Source organism: Coregonus clupeaformis, chromosome 16, assembly GCF_020615455.1.
Source record: "Coregonus clupeaformis isolate EN_2021a chromosome 16, ASM2061545v1, whole genome shotgun sequence".
Lineage (NCBI taxonomy): Eukaryota > Metazoa > Chordata > Actinopteri > Salmoniformes > Salmonidae > Coregonus > Coregonus clupeaformis.
The window spans coordinates 11,623,754-11,629,782 of record NC_059207.1 but is presented as its reverse complement, the minus strand read 5'-3'; positions in this window follow the sequence as shown (position 1 = coordinate 11,629,782).

Below are 6,029 nucleotides of genomic sequence, written 5' to 3'. Positions count from 1 at the left end.
AGGAACTTGAAGCTCTCAACCTGTTCCACTACAGCCCCGTCGATGAGAATGGGGGCGTGCTCAGTAATCTTTTTTTTCCTGTAGTCCACAATCATCTCCTTTGTCTTGATCACGTTGAGGGAGAGGTTGTTATCCTGGCACCACACGGCCAGGTCTCTGACCTCCTACCTATAGGCTGTCTCATCGTTGTCGGTGATCAGGCCTACCACTGTTGTGTTGTCTGCAAACTTAATGATGGTGTTGGAGTCGTGCCTGGCCATGCAGTCATGGGTGAACAGGGAGTACAGGAGGGGACTGAGCACGCACCCCTGAGGGGCCCCCGTGTTGAGGATCAGCGTGGCAGATGTGTTGTTACCTACCCTTACCACCTGGAGGCGGCCCGTCAGGACGTCCAGGATCCAGTTGCAGAGGGAGGTGTTTTGTCCCAGGATCCTTAGATTAGTGATGAGCTTAGAGGGCACTATGGTGTTGAACGCTGAGCTGTAGTCAATGAATAGCATTCTCACGTAGGTGTTCCTCTTGTCCAGGTGAGAAAGGGCAGTGTGGAGTGCAATAGAGATTGCATCATCTGTGAATCTGTTGGGGCGGTGTGCAAATTGGAGTGGGTCTAGGGTTTCTGGAATAGTGGTGTTGATGTGAGCCATGACCAGCCTTTCAAAGCACTTCATGGCTACAGACGTCAGTGCTACGGGTCGGTAGTCATTTAGGCAGGTTATCTTAGTGTCCTTGGGCACGGGGACTATGGTGGTCTGCTTGAAACATGTTCGTATTACAGACTCAGTCAGGGACATGTTGAAAATGTCAGTGAAGACACTTGCCAGTTGGTCAGCACATGCTCGTGTAGGCTTACCCTGGCGTGATGTTTGGATAACCATGTAAATCTCTCTCGGACAAGGTAACTTTTATAAATATATATTCGGCTCTATTTACTCAGATTCGAACATGCTAATTAGCATCAAAGTAGACATCATGCAAAACTACAAATCTCTGCAAGCTCCTGCACGTCATGTCTAGCTGACACCTTTGCTAACTTTTACTGTGTCAATTTAAAACTTGCACAAGACAGTTCACAAAATTGCCAATTTAAAGCAATGTAGCCAATTTATTCACTACTACATTTAGCTAACAGATAGTTAATCCAGAGATTTTTACCTTTGCCTTGATTCGGCAGTCTCGTCCAGATCATCATGGCATTTGTAGTTCTTTATGGTAGCCACATGAGCAGCTAATTAGCGTTTCATTTTTTGGGGGGTAAATACAGGCAAATATATTGATAAATGTCACCTTGTCCTAGAGAGATTTACATACTTATCAAAACGCCATGCCAGGGTAATCCTACACGAAACACAGCCCTAATTTTAAGTGTTTCTAAAATCCCCTATGTGAAAAATGAATGGTAGAAAAATGATTGGAACCATTTCCCAGTTTGACAGCTAGGTTTTATGGGTATTCTGACTCATACTGTGGTACTCTATTACCATCAGTGCTTGACTTGGGCCAGAGCTCTCTGGAGTGAATTGCTACCAGCTCCCCTATAAAACAAAGTAGCCTATGACTGGCCCAGAGGGAAAAAAGGTTGATCAACGCAGAATGGTGGTGGTATCTTCATTGAATAGCAATGGAGAGTGGGCATTCATTTCCTGATTCTGCTTTGTTCAAGTTCATTTGCCACTAGTCTGTGAATCTATGCGTGACGTACAGTGAGGGAAAAAAGTATTTGATCCCCTGCTGATTTTGTACGTTTGCCACTGACAAAGACATGATCAGTCTATAATTTTAATGGTAGGTTTATTTGAACAGTGAGAGACAGAATAACAACAACAAAAAATCAGAAAAACGCATGTCAAAAATGTTATAAATTGATTTGCATTTTAATGAGGGAAATAAGTATTTGACCCCTCTGCAAAACATGACTGGCAAAACCCTTGTTGGCAATCACAGAGGTCAGACGTTTCTTGTAGTTGGCCACCAGGTTTTCAAACATCTCAGGAGGGATTTTGTTCCACTCCTTTTTGCAGATCTTCTCCAAGTCATTAAGGTTTCGAGGCTGACGTTTGGCAACTCGAACCTTCAGCTCCCTCCACAGATTTTCTATGGGATTAAGGTCTGGAGACTGGCTAGGCCACTCCAGGACCTTAATGTGCTTCTTCTTGAGCCACTCCATTGTTGCCATGGCCGTGTGTTTTGGGTCATTGTCATGCTGGAATACCCATCCACGACCCATTTTCAATGCCCTGGCTGAGGGAAGGAGGTTCTCACCCAAGATTTGACGGTACATGGCCCCGTCCATCGTCCCTTTGATGCGGTGAAGTTGTCCTGTGCCCTTAGCAGAAAAACACCCCCAAAGCATAATGTTTCCACCTCCATGTTTGACGGTGGGGATGGTGTTCTTGGGGTCATAGGCAGCATTCCTCCTCCAAACACGGCGAGTTGATGCCAAAGAGCTCGATTTTGGTCTCATCAGACCACAACACTTTCACCCAGTTCTCCTCTGAATCATTCAGATGTTCATTGGCAAACAACAGACGGCCCTGTATATGTGCTTTCTTGAGCAGGGGGACCTTGCGGGCGCTGCAGGATTTCAGTCCTTCACGGCGTAGTGTGTTACCAATTGTTTTCTTAGTGACTATGGTCCCAGCTGCCTTGAGACCATTGACAATATCCTCCCATGTAGGTCTGGGCTGATTCCTCACCATTCTCATGATCATTGCAACTCCACGAGGTGAGATCTTGCATGGAGGCCCAGGCCGAGGGAGATTGACAGTTATTTTGTGTTTCTTCCATTTGCGAATAATCGCACCAACTGTTGTCACCTTCTCACCAAGCTGCTTGGTGATGGTCTTGTAGCCCATTCCAGCCTTGTGTAGGTCTACAATCTTTTCCCTGACATCCTTGGAGAGCTCTTTGGTCTTGACCATGGTGGAGAGTTTGGAATCTGATTGATTGATTGATTGCTTCTGTGGACACGTGTCTTTTATACAGGTAACAAAGTGAGATTAGGAGCACTCCCTTTAAGAGTGTGCTCCTAATCTCAGCTCGTTACCTGTATAAAAGACACCTGGGAGCCAGAAATCGTTCTGATTGAGAGGGGGTTAAATAGTTATTTCCCTCATTAAAATTCAAATCAATTTATAACATTTTTGACGTGCGTTTTGCTGGATTTTTTTGTTGTTATTCTGTCTCTCACTGTTCAAATAAACCTACCATTAAAATTATAGACGGATCATTTCTTTGTCAGTGGGCAAACGTACAAAATCAGCAGGGGATCAAATACTTTTTCCCTCTCTGTATGCTGTAAGTGTTTGAGATTGTGCATATTGAAAATAGGTAAGAGGTTCATAAAAAAAAGGCAAACACTTGTGTTATTTATCCTTTATTTCCATTCACTATGATGGTCCTCTGTAGCTCAGCTGGTAGAGCACGGCGCTTGTAACGCCAAGGTAGTGGGTTCGATCCCCGGGACCACCCATACACAAAAAACAAAACAAAAAAATGTATGCACGCATGACTGTAAGTCGCTTTGGATAAAAGCGTCTGCTAAATGGCATATTATTATTATGTGTAACTAAGTTATGCAAAGTGTTAGCTTTTTCTTTTGTTTTGCAATTGTATTTTATTTTTTCTTACCCATTTCAAGTTCTCAAAAATGTACCGCAGAGGCGATACTTGTCAGCTCTGTGATTACGAAACCAGTGAGAACCTGCTTTTACAGGATTTGGATGGTTATCGTTACACCCAAACAGCCAGAGTAATGACACTTCATGTTACTCATGTGTCCCCAGGTTTCTTCCCAGAAGCAGGCGAGGATGTAGCCTAGTCTGTCATGCTCAGGCATGCCTCTCAAATGTTTGTAACAATGCGGAGGCCTCCATATAGACATGATTAGTTGACGGAAGATGAGGGCAGGAGGTCCTGTATAAACACAAACTCACTTCCTTCACAACAGCTCTGCGAAGCACAATACGTATGAATGCCCTGACTTCTGCAGAGGCCTTATCACCGTAAATGCTGCACGGCCAATGCAGACGCAGATTGCCCATGCAGCACCTTTAAGTTTATGGCATGCTTTCATGGACAGGGTGAACCGCCCCCTGTTGGTCAGGATACATCATCTCAACTAGACTGCTTTTACACCAAGGGGAATACTGTAGAAACAGTTCACTGCTACCGCATCACAATGTCTGTATTTACCCTCCCAGATGAAAACAGTAACACAGACACCTACGCGGTTGAGAATAATAGTTTATGAGACAGGGTAAAGGACCAGCAAAAACAAAGACATGGGTTTAGTTTCTTACAACATTTCTCCTACCCAGTAAATCTCCATGACTTGTGTTTATCACATAATTAGATATACAATGAATATAAGTGTTCAAGCTGGACTCAGGGGTAAACATAACATAGTAAAAGTAAATTGACTCCCGCCATTTAGTATGATGTTACATTTCGTATGGTATGCATTTATTTGTTGATGTCCATCATCCATTTCGTATGATATGTTATGAATTGCAATTTGTACAATATGTTACAAATTTGCAATACATATATGTTACAATTTCCAAATTGTTGTGGCTAACGTTAGCTAGGTTGCTAATGTTAGGAGTTAGGTTAAAGGGTTAAGGTTAGCTAACATGCTAAGTAATCTCAGCAAAAAAAGAAACGTCCCTTTTTCAGGACCCTGTCTTTCAAAGATAATTCGTAAAAATCCAAATAACTTCACCGATCTTCATTGTAAAGGGTTTAAACACCGTTTCCCATGCTTGTTCAATGAACCATAAACAATTAATTAATTAATGAACCTGTGGAACGGTCGTTAAGACACTAACAGCTTACAGACGGTAGGCAATTAAGGTCACAGTTATGAAAACTTAGGACACTAAAGAGGCATTCCTACTGACTCTGGAAAACACCAAAAGAAAGATTGCCAGGCTCCCTGCTCATCTGCGTGAACATGCCTTAGGCATGCTGCAAGGAGGCATGAGGACTGCAGATGTGGCCAGGGCAATAAATTGCAATGTCCGTACTGTGAGATGCCTAAGACAGCGCTACAGGGAGACAGGACGGAGAGCTGATCGTCCTCGCAGTGGCAGACCACGTGTAACAACACCTGCACAGGATCGGTACATCCAAACATCACACCTGCGGGACAGGTACAAGATGGCAACATCAACTGCCCAAGTTACACCAGGAACGCACAATCCCTCCATCAGTGCTCAGACTGTCCGCAATAGGCTGAGAGAGGCTGGACTGAGGGCTTGTAGGCCTGTTGTAAGGCAGGTCCTCACCAGACATCACCGGCAACAACGTCGCCTATGGGCACAAACCCACCGTCGCTGGACTAGACAGGACTGGCAAAAAGTGCTCTTCACTGACGAGTCGCGGTTTTGTCTCACCAGGGGTGATGGTCGGATTCGCGTTTATCGTCGAAGGAATGAGCGTTACAACGTGGCCTGTACTCTGGAGCGGGATCGATTTGGAGGTGGAGGGTCCGTCATGGTCTGGGGCGGTGTGTCACAGCATCATCGGACTGAGCTTGTTGTCATTGCAGGCAATCTCAACGCTGTGCGTTACAGGGAAGACATCATGTGGTACCCTTCCTGCAGGCTCATCCTGACATGACCCTCCAGCATGACAATGCCACCAGCCATACTGCTCGTTCTGTGCGTGATTTCCTGCAAGACAGGAATGTCAGTGTTCTGCCATGGCCAGCGAAGAGCCCGGATCTCAATCCCATTGAGCACGTCTGGGACCAGTTGGATCGGAGGGTGAGGGCTAGGGCCATTTCCCCCAGAAATGTCCGGGAACTTGCAGGTGCCTTGGTGGAAGAGTGGGGTAACATTTCACAGCAAGGACTGGCAAATCTGGTGCAGTCCATGAGGAGGAGATGCACTGCAGTACTTAATGCAGCTGGTGGCCACACCAGATACTGTTACTTTTGACCTCCCCCCTTTGTTCAGACACATTATTCAATTTCTGTTAGTCACATGTCTGTGGAACTTGTTCAGTTTATGTCTCAGTTGTTGAATCTT